Genomic DNA, 21,265 nt, shown 5'->3' on the forward strand with positions numbered 1-21,265 from the left:
TCTAAGAATAGTTTATTACCAAGGTATATTTTATTGCTTGGGGTGGAATTCCTTTAGAACGTTATGCATAATGGAAGGGGATTCTCCTCAAAATGTTAACATATTGGGAGTTTCAAAAATATCCAGTTCCCAGTAGACACAGAAAATCTTCAGCAGATTGCTCCATTGCAAAGCTAATGGAGACCAGAGAAGCACAAGCAACAGCTGTAATAAATACACACGGCACGGTATATGTTTTGGTATATTTAGATTTCCAGAAGGCTTCTGATGAAGTTCCTCATCATTCTTAAATTGAAGGTGGTTGTTATTCAAAGTAATGCATGTACATGGGGTGATTAGTGGAGTACAACAGGGGTCTGTATCAGGACCACTGTTCTTCATAATTGAAATCAATAAGTTAAATCTTGTTTATGGTTAGTAAACCAGTTAAGTTTAGAGATACCAAAATTAAGGATTAAATACTGTAGAAGCAGCAAAGGAAATGTCCAAGAATTTAGAAGGAATTGAGGACTGGGCAATCACCTAGTAAACTGACATTTAATTTAGACAAGTGAGTGTTACACATTGGTAGAAGAACAAATAAGTGATAAAGTTAAAATGGGGAAGAATTATCTTAAGCGACTTATAAAAATGCTTTAGGTGTTTAACACTACATTTTCATCTTCCACACAATCTGAAAAAACAAAAAAGGCACACAATGTTAGCATACGTACTTAAAATAGTACAATTAAATCAAGGGGTGATATGCATAATAAAATAAAACCTTGTTTATGATATTGTGTATAATTTACTTACCCCAGTACAAAAAATAGGGCTGGAATAATCTAGAGAGAGGCAACCAGATACATTGCCATTTTAAAGCAATAGATAATACATTCCTTACTTAAGGTAAGTTCCTATTCTGATCAGCAATGACAACTGAAAGTTTTTAGCCTTGAACAGAGAAGACTGGGAGAGGACCTGTATCAACTATTGAGAATCCTCAAAGGCACTGACAAAGTCAACCCGAACAAGTGGTGAAGCCCAATCTCATTGACACAAGAAGAACCTACAAGAAAGTGAGTGCAAGAGGCACATTTGTATACAGAGGGCTGATGGAAGCTGGATGAAGCTGCACATTCTTGCTGGGAGAGCTGACATCCTGTCTACTTTCAAGAAACTGGATGAGCCCCTCACATCAATTTGCTGCTAGAAGCCATGGGCCACATAGCCTCCTCTCGTTTGGAACCCTTCTTTTCAAATATGATTTGGATTATCTGTTTTTAGAAATTCTCTGTACTGCCCTTGCAGAATAAAATGAGCTTCTCTGACATGTATGTATATAAAACACAGGGCAAATCTTTGAGCTGTAGGTGCAAGTGTGATATGGTTTGCTAAATATTTCACTTGGGTTTGCCGTGGCATTGTATCTTAACAGTATATATATTCTTTTATATTCTAAAAAAACATATGTATTGTTTATATATATATTTTATTTTTCTACCCTTATACATCGATGTTCAGGTTTATTCCTGTAACACGATTTTCATTGTTAATAAGGAACAATGAAAGGATATATGATGTGTGGGAATGCCACTTCATAAAAACAGATGTACCCAAGCGCTTTAAAAAAAGGAGAGACCTTAACAGAACCTGTGGAGCCGACCCTCCACTGAAGGAGTGGTGCCAAGAAGTAGATGAACTTGAACTGACAGATGCTTAGCTGTCAGCACCGATAGATCATGAAATGAATGGACACCTCTGAAGACTTTCTATATACATAGAGCTGCATGATGTCCTGACTTCTTTGCACCATTAGAATCTTTTTAGATGATGTCAGCATTCTGAACAGCCAATGAGATCGCCGCTTTCTCTGAATGTCACCAAAGCATGCTTTGTGTATTTCAATCCCAGAGGTACATGATGCAGTGTTTTAATTTATGTGTCACAGCAAATTCTTCACAAATCAGCAGATTAATATTTTACAGTTTAAATATTTCAAACAGTCCCGAGATACAATATCACATGGACATTTTTTTAAAATAAATTCAATTTTACTGACACGGGAAGGAATGGCCAACTAATATATTTTTACTTTAAGAATCCACATCTTTTTCCCTTGACATTAAAGCCTGAGGATGCACGAGGGGAAAAAACCCAAGAAAAAACACTGCCTGTGAAAAATTCATTTTCCTCGTTTGAATATTGAACTGCTTTTTAGTCACAGAAAGTGGGGCTTTGCAGCCAGAACTGCTAAGCTCGGCAGGTTTTCTAAAATGGTCTGCTACTTTAACTCCCTGGAATAATGTAAAAAAAAACAAAATGCTGAGGTTAGCAGGATCAAATATATGCTCATAGTTATTGACCTTAATGCTTACATTTCTACAAGTGGCTGTGTGAACACTTAAGTTTCACAGTGCTACAGCAAACTCAGAGGAAGCATACAGTACTTCTGTTATTATTTGTCTGTGTTAGGCTCACTAAGCTCAGCTTCTGATGGGCCCTTTACTGGAGATCACTGAAGTGTACAGAGATGCTGACCAAATGCAATTTAACCAGAAGGGATTTTTTTCACTTGAAATGAGATGTAGATAGTCATCATGTGTCACAGAGAATTAAGAAGAAGCTCTAATTCAGCCTCTGCTCATGTGTTTTAAAAATATGTGCCACAGGCTATAGAAAACAACCTACAAAACTCTGAGAAATTACTTATAAGCACTCACATCCTGCAATTGCTGTAGACAGCCAATGTAATCACCATATGCAGAACCACATTGAAATGTTAGCTTACATGTCTTTAATTAATTTATTTTTTTGACATAGGACATAAATGTGCTAGCTTCCTTCCCTGTGCTTTTTCAAATGGAATTAAGAAATTACACATTTGAAACAAGATTAAAATGTTCTTATGTTGAAGGAACCAGAAAATCAGGTATCGCTTATCACATGCTGAGTGTTAGAGCATAACTTTTCAATTAACAAATTAATGTAATCTAGTCCTCCTTCATTAATCACATAAATATTTGAACAGGATATAAATAAGGTTGTGAACCTAAATAGAAGTCAAATTCAAATTGACATTTATGTTCCCAAGAGAAATTCCCCTCTTAATTTCAAAAATTGACTTTGGGTACTCTTCAAATACAAACAATTCTGTTTACGCTTTATAGTGAATATATTAGTAAGCAATTCATCTTAATTATTACTGATTACATTAAGTGACAGTATGGAGCCTAATTTAATCAGAGCACCCTCCAATACAAGTGTTCTGCAAGTTGAAAATGTGCTCAGAAGAGCTGCAGCAAAAACTACAGTATATCATTCATTGCTTAGTCTTGTTGGAGGCTAGTGTCTGTACCATCTACAGTACCTTGTGAAAAAGAAATAGAATAAGTGCTGTAATTTACATTTAGTCAACATGTCAAGCTATTTAAAATATATACAGTGAAGATGTATTCACAGTATATTGATGTGAGGATGCCTAGTTTATTCGTTCAGCTTTGTGCATGATAGGTTGTATTTTTTTATTTTTTCGTAACTGACAAGTAGACTTCAATCATCTAAAAATAACCTATTATAACCCATATAACCTCTGAAAGGCGTGTGTGGCCTGAAGGACAGAGTGAATACTGTATTTATCACTAGACCCTGCCTTGGTGTTGAGCTGTCCATGGTCCTGAATGAAATACAGCACTGTGACGCTTTTTCATATCAGACACTGCATAATCTCCATGCAAACTGCATCTAGGAAGAAGAAATTGCTCTTTTTTTAAGGATTTCTCATATGTCAGTATGTCTGTAACAATTGTTGTTATTTATGATGTTTGATGATGATGTTATTTACTCAGTGCACCTGACTGTAACAGACTTTAAATATATTTTACCATGCACAAGTCCTCCAGTGCTTTTTCATCTTTAATTTGTAGGCAGAACTTGATATATATCCAGAGTAAAACTTCGGCGAGTTTTATTACCTTGGTATATATTGAAATCTCACCATCTTAAAAACAACGGACTGACAAGGGATTAGTTAGTGCCCCAGGTCACTGTCCCTTAACACTAGAATCATCACTTGAGTCATCTCAATATTAAGCTTGCCAGCTCCAATCCACCAGCATGAATTAATGGGGCAGCAATTCATCTTCATGGCATCAAGTGTACATCAATAAATACTTCTCCCTGACACTTTCTCCAGCTTCAAGACAGTAAATTTTGATGTTTGTACAACAGTGAGCATTTTAAAATCAAAGGCATCATTAAACAGTTGACCCTTTCCCTTCTGAATAGCATATCACTACTGGGGTTAAATAAGAAGTAATACACAGATGTACTGTGAGAGTGATCAGATGTGCATGGATTGTCAGAATGAAAATTAGTTTTTTGCATTTTTTGGGGGTAGCAATGCACTTTTTTCTTCTCTGTGAAAGGCATTCAGTGAAAGACTCGCTAAATACAGATCAAATTACATATTAGAGTGACAAGACAGAGAACAGAGGAGCAATTTTAGCAGTAGACTGTTGTCTGAAGGTAAAAAGCATATTTAATTAATTGTATGTGAATTTAAAATGTTATATTTTTTTGCTTAATGAATTTACACACGCTACTCTTTGGTGTGACAGAAGGGCAACCATTTAATAAAACAGTTCTATTCATAACCTTTCATTTGAAGGTTTCAATATATAAATTTAGTGCTGTAATTAAAAACTAATCAAAGACTGACAAGGAGTCATTATTGTGCGTTCAATAGCCAAAAACAAATGAAAAGATGCCAGCAGCCTCATTTAGAAATGAATACAACTACTGTATATTTTCTTCTTCATACTCTTATGATAATAAGAATTGTAACAACAATGTTTGGTTTGCTATGGAGTATTTTCATCTCTATTCTTTATTTGGGAGAGTACAAGATGTTTTCCAAACCTGTGAAAGATGTGAAAGTGATTTTTTAACATCTACATGTCTTAAGCTAAGATGTGATGTTATAGTATTTCAAGTGAGTTATTTATATATTTAAACAAGGTTGACCTTTCCTCAGAAAAAAAGAATCCATTAATTTCATTGAAAAGCTATTTACTCTTTTGCAAGCATTGTTTATCTTCTCCAAATATTTTTATATATCAGCTGTATAGAGGTACAGTAGATTTAAATGCCTTCCCTCAACATTCATCATTTCTGATTTAATGTATAATCTATGCCCCATTTCACAACCAGTCATACTGTCTTGAAATGCTTCAATGTCCACGTATTATAGGAATGCAGAAAATTAACTTTAACTGAAAAATGGTTATGGTTTGTGTTTAATATCTTTGATGAGACTTGTTAGCCTACAAATGACTCCTTGGAGAATTGTTTTGTTTATTTCTTCGAAACATCAAAATACCCTCATGTCAGATAAATACTGGTTGGAGAACTCAGAAAAAGTATATGCAATGTTTGTATAGAGCTATGGATTCATAAAATTAGAACACAATCCATAAAACTCTTTTGTAATTCCTCTGTTTTTAGTTGTACAGTAGGTTTCTTTTACAGTCCTTATATGGTATATGTGGAAAGGTAAATATTATTTTAGAGTCTTTTTGAAAGCTATTAGTCCCATTCCCCTTGGTATAGAGACTAGAGACTGAATCAACACTGAAACGAAACATGGTGTGTTGCTTTTTAGTGCTGAAGTAAAAGCACAAAATGGAGAATTTCTTAAAGCAGGAATAAATGCCATGAAAAATAGCATCCAAAAAAAGAAAATAAATAGCTGTGTTAACCTCAGAAGAAGAATGGTTTTAGTTAAGATTGATTACTACCTAAGTGTCTAGGCTCTGAAATAAAAAAGCACAATGTCTGACCCTGTAAACTTGCTGATTTCAGCATTTCATCTCAGATGAGGACAGGAGCCTCATATATTGTGTAGCCTGGCTTTCCACTGTATTCTTGACAGAATCTCTCAGCACACCTACAGTACTGCAAACACACACCCACTGCTGAAAACAAGGAAAATACTGAAACTTCACTGCTCGTGCACCTATTTAGTACAGAGTGAATCGAGCAAAAAAAATCTTTATTTTAACAATTACCCTTTCAGGTCCATGCCTGGTAAAACAATAATGATTTAAGAATTGCACTGATTCTGTGAATAGCAGGTTAAAGTGTTGTTTGTGCTGTAGGTGTTTGTTGCTGTTGGGTAGAAATAAGTAAAGTCCCCTAGCTACAGCTAAACAGAGCTTAACATGTTTAGACGAATGCACTAAAGTTCTAGACATTAGGCTTATTGCCAGTCCAGAGGGTTTATATTGCTAAGGCAGTCTTACTTACAGTAGAAAATTACAATCAAATATTAAAAATGTCAGTAATACTTGTATCATTCTTCATGAATAATAATAATAATAATAATGTCTCAAAAAAAGCATAAACATAATTTTAATAGGTAATTGCAAATACATGTGTTCTTCAATCAAAGACACACTGATGGAGAATATGAATGCAGAGAACTTTATGTTTAAGTGGATTGTTTTATTATTTTGTTCTTTTAATGTTTGTGGTAATCCAAAACTAAATTTTTAGAGGTGTATTTAGTCAAATCTAGTAAACAGTTTCCCTGAACATATTCTAAATGTGATTATTTAAACTGTGAAATAAGAAACACACTACTTGGTATGTCGGTTTAACTGCAAAGACATTACAGCACGTTTTTCTTAATATGGACATGGCTTTAGTCTTGCTTGAACTGAATCATGAACTGAAGGTGATACAGGATATCACATATATTGCTGTAAATAAAATATAAAACATTCCTTGAAAGTAATACCTTTCCTGACTTGCGTTGCTATTGTTGCCCCTGCTTTTTATACCACAGATGAGGTACTGGTGCTAGACTCCTTCCATCATGTTTATATTTTTCTTTCCAAAGAAGGAAATTCCAGTGATGAAGCATTCTGAATATCATATTGTAAATACTTCTTTAATACAGAAAAAAGAAAGGGAAAAATCCATTGCAAGTCCTATGCACCCGAGCAGCCACATTCCTGAAACAATCTAGTCAATTAAAAATTGATTTTTGTGCTAGGCAGCGTAGCGGTAATGTAGTGGGGAGACAGTGTATGCATTACCAACAGAGCTGAGATCAGTTAAGTGATATTTAGGTGATCTTCCATCATGGGGGAAAGCAGAGCAGTTGATGATCTTTGCTGCTGAAGAAGCTAAATTGAAGTGTCAGATACCAGAATTGCATTTTATTTCTAATATGCTGGGCTGCCAGCTTTAGAAAAGCTGTGTAAAGTAACTGAATACAAAGGGGGGGGGGGGGGACCATCACTGTTAACTTGTCTAGCTGTTAAGAGGGTAGAGGATGCTATAAAAACACTTCTGATTCTAGAGGAGATTTGAACTTAATTCACAGGAACTTGAAGGTGGTACACTGTCTCAGTTTGCTCATTCTGTGACTGCTTGAAGGGATTTTGTATTTGTTCATAATGTGGGAAAACAGCGTTATGTTGTAGTAGGATGATTTTAGATTTGCATGATTATTGAGTTAGATGCGCTTTACATTTGTTTAGAACTTCAAGAATGTGGCCAACTTTAAACTACTGATGTCAATCCAGTTTCGTTTCAATGTAAAGATCTGCCCATAGTAACTGCAGAAAGTCTGAACCTTTCCAGCCTCTTTCCTCTGCCTGGGAGAGTTGCTCAATGGCATGCCAGGAAGACAAATGAGGCATCCGCTTAAGATTATCCAAAGTATTCAGGGTAGATATTCATCTCTGGGGCAAATTATTGCTTGGCCCTGTAATAGATATCATGACTTGGAACCCATAACCCAAGGTCACTTGCATAAAGACATAATAAAAACATTAAGTGTTCTGAGGATTAAATACTGCATTGTTCATAGAGCATGCCTTTTCATTTTCTTTATGACACAAGATGAATTTAAAATTATGTCACATTATTGTAGTCCGGAAGCAGAGGTTTTAAATATTCACAACTTTATTTACTGCATTGTGTTTTGGAGGGGATAGTCAGGGATTTATAACCGCCCTCTTTAAAGATGTGGTTGCCTTCTGTTGCCTAAACATTAATGCTATCTCTTTGGCTTGAAGGTGTTACTGGGATTCTTGTTTTAAGTGTTTCTGTCTGAACTGAACTAGGATACATTTCTGTACGCTGCTAGGAGATCAAGAATATATCCCATCTCTGCGCTAAGAAGATATTGGAACCTGTGACACTATGACCCATCCCCAAATGACTTACCTATTGACTGACACTCTTTTGTTTCAGGTTATGTTGCTGTGATTTTTGCTTGTCTTGAACAGAATCCATCCTGTACAACTGCATATTACAAGACCGGGTGTGATATTGACCCAAGTGCCCCTGCCATCTTTTAATTATTTCTAAAATGTGACTTACTAAGGAAAAGCTTTCCTGTTTCCACTGTTTGAAGAAATACAGTACTCTTACATTAGGCACAAAGCAAAAAGATTTCTGACCTTTTTTTTTTCCAGACATCAAGATAAATTACAGTTCAGACAGGATAGTGTAACATGTGGATGCCATGGTCTTGTTATTTGAAAAACTACTCATTTGGGCAAAGTTAACAAATTGTGTTTAGGATTTAGGCTGAAAAGAGGACATGGACATGTGAGTAATGATACACTAGAGTGTAGCTCTAATATTCATAAAAAATCTGCTTACCTCACCTAACTGCTTTGCCTAATCCATATGTGTTACACTTCATAACACAGTAGAGTGTTTAAGACTGACATGCAATGTGTAAGAGGAAAAATTAAGAAGTCTAGTTCTCCAAAAACGTTTTATTATATATTGAGGGTGTGGGCCCTGAGTCATCATGGCAGCAACAGCGTGCATTGTATTCTATACTGTAAGTCACTGCTTCCTGGAATACTTGGTTGGAATGCTTTAAACTGTAGCCCTGTGACAGAGGATATGGGGTGGTTCTAGAAATATCATTGCGTTAGGGTAAAACAGTTTGAGCCTCCACAGCTCAAAAGAATACAAACTGGACTCAGTGCTTAAAAAATACTTAGCCTGATTTGAATACAAGTGGCTTAGTCTGATAAGTATGTTAGACTCCTGTCTGTTAATTATGATATTTCATATGTGACTAATTTGCCAGCCATAGGCATATAATATGCTAAACAGTGGTGACATTGAAGTATGGAGAAGTGTCTTTCCCATGTGAATTTCGCCTGATACAGTTACAGTTTTGTAACTGTTCACCAACACAGCATAATGGCCTGCTATTTATTCTGAAAAATTGTTCCCAGCAAATACTTAAAATGAAAATTTGAGAGAGTCTGTTGACTTTATCTTTGAACTTCAGCATCAAAAATAAGAATCACTTAAACAGGCACTAGGCTGGCATTAAAATACGAATTAAAATAACCCGTCTTCATGCTTTTACCTCTGCTGCTGACATGCAGTGTATCAGTGTATAACAAAAGTAAAGCATTCATGCTATATTTAAATGATTAAGGTTTCATTTTAAAAGACAGCTTTTAAAGATACTCAATGTTTATACTGTATTAAATAATAGAGAAACGCTCTATCCCTACTCTTTAAGTTACAGACAAAGTAAGAGATTAATCATGCTTTATTCTATTAAATTAATGGCAGTGCTCACAAAAAGTCATGTTTTGGATCATAGAGTTTTATGAATTTATTTTTAAATATGTCACCTGAATGACCTCAGTTATCTTATGCTACATGCTCTAGCGAGGGTAGTAAATCCATGAAATTTACTGTATCTCGTCCTTCTGTGTTCACTGTGCCAGTGCAATTATGTATCATTCCACCAGGTGCTGCCAGAGAACATTGTGTCTAGGCAGAATGCAAGCCTTGCAACAAGTACTCTGAAGTATCAGAAGTGCTGTATGTTTCTGTGTGAAGCACACTTCATTCGCACCCCCACAACGTCACCGACATCATACATGTAACCTGATAACCCATCCAGTACAAGAAAACGTCTGACAATTTATTTTGGATGCAATTCTATGCCATGCATATGCAATATCTTCCATTGCACCCCCCACTGTGTTTTTTCTCCTTTATGCCAAAATATAAATATATGCTGTGTCTCCTACTGACTTTTTAGTTTTTGTTTTGTTTTAAACTAACAGTTAATCATCCTAGATCTATATGTTAGTAGTACAACAAGGAGCCTTTTAGTTATATGGATGTGTAGAGAGCAACAGATGATGTTGATGACGAGGAACAGCTGACAATGACTCAATTAGATTTGATTCGTAAATGTGATGCATTAGCTACTGCAAGTTCTTATTAGCTGCCTGTGTATAGTTCACCTTGAGCTTTTGTCATCAGGTTTTAAGTTGTTGGGATCTGTGTGTTTTAAAGCTTCGTTTCACCCAAGATAAGCTGAATTAATAACGATCAAGGTTGTTATAATAGTAGAAAACACTACAGGAACCTTTGAGTAAATTGGTGATGCATCTATCATATAATTAATAATACTGTATGTTCTATTTGTGTCCTAAATGACTTTTATATCATGCTATATATTTTAAAAATTGCCAATAATCACAGGGACATTAAGGGGTCTTCATAGTGTTATGCAGATTTTTGTTTGTGCCAGTCCACTTTAGAGATCTGCTTTTATTTGAATAGAACAGGAAAGTCTGATGAAACGTCACACAAAACTGCAACTGTATCCTATATTTTTGGAGGAAGCAAAGGGTACCTAATTCACATGCTGCAGAGTAGAGCAAACTAGTGCGTTCTTCCTTTGTTGTCACCTTCTGCTCTCTATTTACAAGATCTTCAAAGCTTCATGTTTGTTCTTACTAAAAGAGCACACTGCGCTCTAGTCTCATGTACTGTCCTCAACACAGTCTGGTATCTCAGATACTAACTTCCAGTCCTCAGCTGTTGCAAAAAAATTAAAATATGTGAACTTCTCCTCAAAACCTTTTTGTTTATACACCCATATATTTTATCTATGCCGGTGAACTTTGTTGCGCTGAACAAAACAAAATTTAAATTTGATCTTGCACAATGAATCACAAAATCATATATGTATCATGTTTGAATAAATATCAAATTTCCCCTTGTGTTGTGTGTACTTATTTATGCATTTCATCATTAGTAACTTGTAAAGAATGGTTTGAATATTTATTGCTTTGCCTGCTGCTAAAACCTAATTGTTATGCTCCATTTTAGAGTATATTTGTTAGGAGCATTAAAAAGGGGTCAGACTTATAAGTCAGGCTATACAGTAGCTGTCTTGTCAGCTCCTCCTTTGGATTAATACTGTCAGGAATATCCATGGGAGTAACAGGGTAAATACCAATATAATCAGGGTACATTGAATGAACATGCTGCTTGCAATGCAAGTTAGCTATTCTTATTCTCATTATTCCTTCAGCAATTCAGGTGGAATTTGCAAATGAGAAACAAGTGTGATTACACCTGGGGCTGTCAGCAGAATTATCGATTTATTTTTTCAATATGGTGATATACATAATGTGGCCCCAATTCACCTTTTAACAAAGCTTCAGTCAGTATCACCTTGGAACCTCATTTCTAAGAAGTATAATATTTTGAGGTCTTGTTCAAACCAGGAAGGAAGTCAAGAAGTGGAAGTCTCCATGTTGCTGAAACTAAGTAAATAATTCAGCAATGGCCTGCAAAGTTATTGTTGAAAACTTTGCTTAAAAGCAATAAACAAGACTTAACTATGTCCACTAAAAGGCTGCAGGGGATCCCAAGCCCTGTAATGAAGGAAATTAGAAAATTATCATCCCTTTTCACCAACATTGAAATGTGTTGTTAAAGCAGTTTATTAGAAGACAGCATACAGTAGTTAATGTTTGCAAAGGAACAAGTAATCAGTTTATTCCATGCTGGAAAGAGGAGAGGGAAAACACAACATTTCGGCTGTGAAGCCTTCTTCAGGTGTCTAGGTGTATAGTTAAGGTTTGTGTTGCTCTTTCTCTTCAGACTTCTTGATAAAGGGCTCTTTAGTACACTTACCACACTCCAACTAAAATTCCTTTTAAATGCTCTGCAATAAGTAGTTTAACTTTCCCAGAATGTCCCTGTGTAGTGTGCCATCACTTTGGGTATAATAATTAAGCTCCTACTGGGGTCTGGACAAACCACACACATTCCATTTTGAAAAAAAAAAGTTGCTTAAATGCAAAATATAAAACAGAACCGGGGGTTATATTGTGGAATTGACCAAACCCAGAAAATTGCCACTTTCAGTAATACCAAAGTATTTGAAGCGCTTGGTATTTCTCTCTGCTTCAGCCTATAGGATGAATCTTTCAAACTCCATTTCACATACTTGCTATTTCAAAGTTGCAACAAAGAAATACATATCAAGACTACGCGGAGTTAATAATCTTCAGAACAGCGTTGGTGGAGTTTTATTTTCGTCCTAATAAAAGTTAAATGAGTCCTGTGAAGATAAATGCAAATGATTACCCTGCAGCAGCTCTTGCCTCTGACTGCAGTTTGCAAACAAGATGAAGATTGTGCATGGAAAGTCTTCTCAGTGCTCTGCGCCAAGTACTACTTAATCACAACTTAATGTTTTTTTTGCTTAGATTCTGTAGGTTGAATACTTGTGTGTTCACAAACAGCTGTTGACTGTTCTGGAATAAATACAGTGAAATAAGAAAGAAAATACAATTTAATTTTATTGCACAATTATACAAATTAACTGTTTGCTTTCAGCATATGTGAAATAGCTGTAAAGTACTTTCTGACTTCCACAGAAGCAGAAGTGTTTTAAGTGTTATTTGATTTCAGTTTTCAGCTAGACATCATCCCTCTGCTTTGTGTGAAAACTCCGGAGCCAGTTCACAAAAGTGGGTTAGATATATCCCTTTGGTCATATTGCACTTGGTTGGGAAAAACAGGCCCTGTGCGGTTTAAAAAAGCTTTGTTCTTTTCATTGTATTTTATTCCCCAATTCTTTTTCAAATTGTTGTAGCACAATAATACATGTGCATGCAGGGTCATGTGAATATTTTCCTTTTATCCATGAGTCTCTTTGTCTGTCTGCGCACACACATGCATATATTTTTATTGTGCTTTAGTAGCTTCACAGAAATTGTGAGCAGCTAGACTGGAGCTGAGGAGTTCAGAAGATTACGAAGGGCTGAGTTTATTGCCAGTGGGCTTGTCTTAGTGGAATTCAAGAGCGTGAAATTTCTCTTTAGTCCCAGCTCTTTGATATGGCACTTGCCCAGCAATCAGGAAAATTAAAAGTGTGGAAAAGATTGATAAAATTCAATGTCTTAAAATTAAGGGGCTGAAAAATTAAATTGAGTTTATGATAATAGAGAATTCTGATGTAAAGCCCGACCCTTGTGTTGCAGCTCTCTGATTTTTTCTTTCTTTCTTGCGTGGCTTAGGGAAAGGTTTAAAATATGGTTTTGTAGTAAAAGAGAAAAGGATTCCATTGCAGTCTCTTTAAAGAATGATCCTTTTCTGACCTGTACTGTCATTACAGAAGTCTCATGGACTTTTCTCTTTCACAGGATGATAGCGTTCTATTTTAATTTTAATACTAATATACTGTCCCAGTGTTAGACTTGTTTAATTATCTCTTTAAAAGACATTAAATATTCAATAAAAAACATGGAATTACTGGAGAAAGAAACTCTCTTATGTTTTGCTTATTTGTTCTGAAAGCTGCTTATGGATACAGTATGCAATATTAGGCCATTTTGTGTTGGCTGGTGACTTCTGTTTATTGTGTGTGTTTTTACCATTCTATTCCTAAAGCTCTAAGGTTTTACTAAGGTAGATCAAAGTTCTGAAGAAGAAAGAAGTCAGCCATGGTGAAATCTCCAAGTCACCTGTAATAAACTTGGCATCAATTAAGATACTTCTTCCACATCAAGAAAAAACGTTAGGCCTGTTGTACACAGCTATTTTTTTTAAATTAATTTGCATGCTAGTCATCTCATAACACCACGAGTTCAGATTTATTTGATGAAAAAGCAAATCAGAGAGATGAGAAATCCTGCAGCCAATTAAGAGGGTTTTCTTAAAGGTGTCAGCCTTTTAAACTACAGAAATACTTTAAAGGAAGAAAGAGCACGGTTTGGACATGAAAGAAAGCTTCTGCTTTATTTAGTATTTTTCACCCTGCACATTATTCTGTTAACAGCCAGCTCTGTAGTAACAGCTGGTCACAAAGCTAAAGTGAAGGACGTTCCTGCAGATTTCCGATCAGTTGTGTTCACAGACATACCTTTTTTGATGGCATTGTAAGAGTTCAATTACTGAACACGCATGAAAATGTACCAGGTACAAAGATGCATGTACAAGCGTGCATGAGGGTATCCTGTATGCAGCTTCTGAGAGATGCGAGGAAGCAATAATGTCCTTGGTCCTGTATCTGGGCACATCTAGTTTTCTGATCCAGAAAGGAAGCTGGTGGTGAGAAAACTTAACAGCCAGGCATTTAATAACCAGGCATTCCACAGAACGTCTTCCTGATCACCAGGCCAAATATGAAGTGCGCTGATCCACTTCTTGTGAGAGGACTTTATTCAGCCACAGTTTTTAAATCGGCTTTTTCGAAATGGCAAAAAGCAAAGTGCACCCAGTTCCTCCATCCACACGTGGCCTCATTGTTTTAAGGAGCGTGCGAGCCTGATTGCTTGCTTCGCTTGCAGCTCCTATATGAGACCTATTTGTTTATAAATCACATTACCCCACATTTCCAGATCATGACCTCAGGCAGAAAAAAAAGCCTTTTTATTGCATCCTTGATGTCTATTCAGAGGAATGGCTCCCCTGGACTGCGGTTAATTTGGCACTCCAGTCCTTTATTGCAGCACTCTCTTTTAACCTCGCTGTTGCTTTGTATTCAGCAGGGCTGTATTATTTGTCCAGTGATGAGCCCTACTCAACAGTGTGTTAACTGAAATGGGAAGTGACAGACTCACTAAAGGAAAAAACTCTGTGCTGAAGAAACAGATATTACTCCTTGCTCACACATTACTGTACGGCCTGGTAGAGCTCCCTGCAAGCTCACAAACAGGCCAGAGAGTTTATTGATCTGTGTCAGACTAATGTGATCAGAATGGAGCCTTTTTCTGTGCTCTTTGTTATCTAATAGTGGAAGTCAAGATGAAGAGATTGAGGGGAGGTGGAGGAGGGGGTGAGCGGTTGGCGTGATTGAGGAAATCTGAGATATTAATATAGGGGAAAATGGAAAAAAAAAAGCTAAAATGGTCACAAGTCATTTTTTATTATGGAGTGAAACATCTCAGATTAATTTTAACTACAATACAATCTATATTTTGGTTTTATATTGGACGCTCGAATGAAAAGCAGGTTAGAGGCTTGTGCCGCACCTCTGTCAATGGTGTATTCATCCACGTAGCACAATTTAAGCTTATCTTATACCTTGCTGCTTAAATGCACCATCAGTTTGCACTATAAAGCCTTTTGCCTTAGGCATGCATATTAAGGTTGGAATCTGATCTGTCATTTGCAAAGGTCTCACCTCCATTACTTTACTTTATGCTGGCATTCAAAGACTTTCATTGCATCACACACCGGTCAGTGTTTTGTTGGATCCTAGATATTTTGTCTCTAGTAGGGGGAATAGTGATCAGGAAGGGGTGGCTGTACTGTATATTGATCTATTAAAAGAAGTAGAACCTGTTATATGAGTATTCATACATTGTATCACCAACTGCTGCTGGAAAAAAAAAATCAGTTTGGGAATTTAAATTTAACGGCATATTAATTTTTCACAGTAATGGAGAAAGGGAAGACCAGTTCCATTAAATATCATGGAGTGTTCATTGTTGCTTTCAATTAGGTTGTCAATGGGATCTGAGCATAGTATGAGATCTGATTGTATGACATACTGTATCTCTATCCTCCGTGGAGAGCTCACATCACAATTGTCTAAGATATCTGGAGTGGAGCACAAAACCAATTACAGCTCCAACTGGGAACCAAAAAAAAAAAAGAAAAGCCCTCAGGTTTTTTTTTCATATTATTGAAGACTGCCTTAAAGACTTAATGTAAATTCTCTAGAATTTTGTGAAATGGTTCATTGGACATTTAGGCAATATTTACAAAAACACCTGGCTGTTCATGTCAGGCAAACAAAACACTTAAGTATTCAATTATTGAAACAATTAGATTTACTGGTAATACAGCACAGGGTGCAGTTCCTGCTTATTGTTATTGTATTTTTTAAATCTTATATAATCTTCTATAATATCACAATGCATGTTTTTTGCTTTTCTTAATGTAACTGTAAACTGGTACCAAATGTGTTTAATCCAGTTAGAAATGTAAGCCTAGAGATGATTTCCATTGGTGCTGGGGAGAAAAGTGCTCTTGGCAGGACAAGAGGTGAAAGGTCACTAAACTTGTGTCAGTGAAGAGGGAGGAGCTGAGCTAATTCAACTCATTAGTTGATGGCCTTGTGAAGGTCACATCTCAAAATTCAAAGCTAAATGGATGTATGCAGAATATATTTAGAAACAGGTGCCTCTTTTCTTGTGGATTTTTTTACCTGCATCATCCGTAATTTTTTTTTTCAATTTTATGATTAATAATGCAAAAAAGCTGATGAAGGTTTACAGGATACTGTTTGATTATTGCATTGGAATAATAGAAAAGGCAGTCTGCTTACAATAATTTTGTAATTGACTGCCCCTTTCTTATCAGTACAATCACTTTCAACTGCTTTGTTTGTGCTTTTCAGCACAAAATTATAGTTTACCGTTTTTTTTAGAAAGTTTTGCTTTTACTGCATGCACAAATATTGCATTGCCTCTAGAGTAATTCGATTGTATTGCTTCCAAGATAAATTATTTGCAATTTCTGTTTACTCCACAACCTTTTAATGTTCTAAACATCACATCATGTAACAAGTCAATTTTCAGTGTAGGCAGTGTTTAAAATGACTTAACACAAGAGAATAAGCAAAGTCAAGTTAATTTCTCCGTTTTAATCTTAACCACATATTGCACTGAGAATTTGCTATTAAAAAGCCAAACAAAAACAGCACAAGGATTCCAATGAGAACCATTTGCATTTTTATTTGGTTTCGAAAGAATAGTTGGGGCTTCAACATTAGTGTTTTCTCAAGTGCAATATTTCCTCACACGTGAAATCAAAGTCTGATGGAATGTGTGAGCTTCAGTGAGGGGATTATTTATTCTCTTTATTATGGCATGATACTGTTGTCACATATATGAATGCTCTGATACAGAATTTGCTAAAAGGCTTTCCAGAATCAGATCATAAACTTAAGTAAACCCACTGACCACAAAATGCTGTATCAGTTTCATTTCAACCACGAAATGGAAAATTGTGAGTAATACATCTTACTTCTGACAACATAATTGATTTTATATCGACGCACTACCCAGCTGATGTTATCCTAATTCTATTATTGAATTTAATGCCAGATATTGTCAGTATATTTTTCCTACATTTACCCCTTTCTGTTCTTTCATTTTATTTTTCAACACCACCAAGCTTGATAAATATTTTTTTTAAATCTATCGACTGTGTCTCTTCCTAGATATACTGTGATATGTTCTCCAGTATTATTATTTTTATTGGCATTATTCCATTGAAAATTGTGCTGAAACTGGTAGAACAACGTTAGTCCACTCTCCCCAACAGACTAATACATTCATTTGAGTTGATTTTTTTAAAGTATTTTTGATAAATCCATAAAACGCATTATAATGTTTTATATATTAGTTGAGAATCCATTACTTATTGAAGTCTACAGCTATCCAAAGCCAAAAAAGAAGAGTACGATTTAAAATGGGATGGAAAAATCTCTCGAGTCCTCATTGGCTTATTCTGGTCCTGAGAGTTACGTACAGTACAGCGCCAATACCAGAGCTCTTGACACATTCATGTCCTCAGAAAAGCGTTAAATTTAGACGTCGTTGGGTTGCCTTGTTTTCTTTCCTCGGCAGTGTTACATGACTTGCTGTTTTGGAGAAAAGACATCTGGAGGTGAGGACATGCGACATCGAAGTTCTGTTGAAAAGTCGAGTACTCGTGGTCAGGAAAAACAAGGCTGCCTGCTTTCCTCCCTCTGCTTTGGAAGGACTAAGCTCTTTCATTTCTTGGGTCCAAGGTGTCACAGTGCTGCTGCTGTCCTTTGTAGGGGCTCTGGCCTCAGATTAGTGATCTGTATCAGTATGGAGAAGCAGCCCAAGTTTGCGATTGCGAAGAAACAGCTTTCTTCTCCACCCCAGAGGTGAGAGCCTCTGTTTTGTCCCTTTTAGTTCCCTTTTCCACCAGTGTTAATTCCACACCTCGATGTGGCTGAATGGCAAACCCACTTTGTTACTAGTCTTGTGCACGTTTGTCTTTTGTCTTTTTTTTTTGCACTTGAATAATACATTTGATTATAAAGGCAAATGTTGCTGTGTGTGCATGCCTGACTGTAGTACCTAATTAGCTGATGATAACAAGGCAGGAATGCCCTCTTCCCTTTCACATGCAATCATATACATGACAGTTCTTTTATCTCGCCACAAAATTGACTTGCTCCTCTGACCCTCCTGCGGCTCCTGTTTTCTGTGTTTCTCTCTGATGTCTTTGCGAGAATGTTAATTTCTCATGGCGTTTTCTAAGCAGATATAATTAACTCCTCACCGGCTGAAGAACAGAGCCCCAGCTCACAGCTGTGTAAGGGGAGAGGATCAAATGCTTTTGTCTGAAAAGTAACACATTTGCATACAATACCATGATATGATCTGGTAATAATTCTGAGTTATTGTCAATGCTATTCATATTCCAGTCCATTTGTATTTTTAGAATAATTCAATAATGGCATGCATTGAAATGGCATGCATTGAAATAATTTAAAATGTATATAATTTAAAATACTTATACATGTACTGTATGATTGATAGATGTCTTACCTGTAAATTATAATTAATCCATATTAATTAATCCTCTTTCTACTGTATATGCATCTAATGTATAATTTTCGTAGTCATACTAAATTATATTTTTTTCAAACAGTTGTGCAAATATTTCTTCTAATTTAGTATGAAAGCAAAACTAAGAATAATATTCAATGCAGTGTATAAATGGATAAGGACTCATAGGTTAATTATCTTTTTTTCTGATTTGCAAATATCTGGTCTCATCTCTTCGATAAATGCTGGTCACAATTTTTTTGAAGTGTAGTATGTCCAGAATGAAAACACGCGCCGATAGATAAATCAATCAATGATTTAACAAGATAAAGGCCAGTGTTTAATAAAGATCAACTTGCTAATAAGACAATAGGATTGAAAGGTTTCTGGGTATTGCAGCTATAAACCAAGAGGACAGCAACTGTCTTTGTGGGAAGCTTGGGTTGGAATAATAACAACAGAATTGTCTGAGTCGATATATCTCTTGTCAGATTCACGTCTGATGTTTGAATCAGCCAAGGCCTTTTTCAGCGCAATTTTCCCCCAGGAATATTGAATTATTTATTATTTGTATCTTTTCCATCCTCTGTGTTGTTGGTTGTTGTTTTTTTTGTGTTTTATTTTTCAGAGTTATTGAAATCTGTTTTGTGTGTCGCCAAGGATCAACAACATCCGCTCTTTTGATAAAGAGCAGTAATTGGTGTGTGACAGAAGTCATGTAAAAAATGCACAGCTTCCCTTACACCTACAACGATAGAAAAAATAGTTTCATATTGATTTCTGTTTCTTCTAAGTTCAGTACCAACACAGCCTGCAGTACCTATTAAAATACAAAAAAAAATGACTGATGAAATGAACGGTTTCCTTTCGTTGTATTTTCTTGTTTTATGAAAATAATAACAGTATCTGTTCACAGTTCTGTTACGAAATAAAAAAATATTTATTTTAGCAAATTAGTATTCCAGCTGGAGTCGTGTCAGTCAAATCTTTTCACTGCACAGTGAATTGTACAATATTCTACAGTACTTCTGCATTTTCTGTGTGACCCACTATTCCTATAACACCATTTAACGTATTTAGTTGCTGTGAATAAAAGAATTAAGAAAATCCTCCTTTCACAACTGCAGGCAGATTTTTAAAAAGTATTTTTCCCTTCTGCCACATAAGGCTATTTAAGAGCTTTGTTGTCAAGCAGTGTTGACACAGATAGAGACCTGTCCATATGGTATGGTCCTGCCTGGCATAATTTCTGTTTTCCAAACAAAAGAAGATTGTGCCCCAAAGTTTCTTCATAACTTCAGAAAGTGTGTTGATGGAAATCTCATTATGCAAGGCTGGGCTTCACACAAATGCAGGTTTGAGTGTGATAGATTCTCTAGGTGTATTAAAAGAACAAACTCTACATTCCAAGATTATAAGATTCTCTTCTTATAAAACGTGTAATTGTTTCTTCATTTTACAAATTCTTCTACCCAGCTTTATATTTTCATTCATTAATACAGGGGTATTGGAGGCCTGCAGTTATAATGTTTAGCTGTGCTTAGTGTTTTCCGTTGCCATGAAACAGTGCTTATACTGTATATAAAGTGATGTAAAGCCTTCAGATGTTTGGCTCTGTCTTAATTTATATCAAAAACAGTAGCACTAATTTTGAAGTTTTTATGGAAAATGTGTTTCTTATTTGAGTGTGAGTAGCAGTGCATTACTGGCACAATGGATTTCTTAGCAGCAAAATATACAGTAATTTATAAACATCCTAACGATAACATACAGTACATGGAGAAGAGTCCAGGAATATTAATAGTACTAGCCATTACCCCTCCCTAGAAAAAGCAGACTATAAATGGATGGATGAAATGGTGGTGATGATTTTTTTTGTGTATTTAAAAACAATTGCTATCAACAGTGACGTCAAATGACCAAAGAAGACAGAGCTGATATGTCTGTGAGCTTTTTGTTTCTCCTTTGAATTTGACTTATTTTATTAAACGGTTGTGATTCTGCAGGATTCTTCAAGGAGGCGAATCATACTCATACTTTCAGTTAATGATACCAAATTTAGATATTAATGGCAAATCACTTCACATACATGTTTGAAGTATAGCTTCCACTACAGTCACCCCACTGTACACCAGATCAGCTACAGAAATGAGCACTTACGCGCACTCCACCAACTGAATTTAACACAGCTTGTCAGCAAGGGGAATGCAGACAGACAAGCGAACTAATACATAGACGGAAACAAATTATACAATTTATTTTTGGTAGGATTAGGCGCGTATTAGATGATATGTTTTTTTTTATTTGAAAGCATGCTTTCAATCCTCTGCGAGAGCCCCGAAAATCAAATCACAAGTTCCGAGATACCCGCGTGCCCCTCA

The 21,265-nt window shown here is 35.9% G+C and overlaps 1 protein-coding gene across 20 annotated transcripts in view; it reads left to right on the top strand.

The window, feature by feature from the left end:
- rbfox1 (RNA binding fox-1 homolog 1) overlaps window positions 1-21,265 on the top strand; it is a 648,127-nt gene that overhangs the window by 523,536 nt on the left and 103,326 nt on the right. The gene's annotated exons all lie outside the window — the stretch shown is intronic.

Source organism: Atractosteus spatula, chromosome 18 (genome assembly GCF_055471065.1).
Source record: "Atractosteus spatula isolate fAtrSpa1 chromosome 18, fAtrSpa1.hap1, whole genome shotgun sequence".
NCBI classification, from domain to species: domain Eukaryota; kingdom Metazoa; phylum Chordata; class Actinopteri; order Semionotiformes; family Lepisosteidae; genus Atractosteus; species Atractosteus spatula.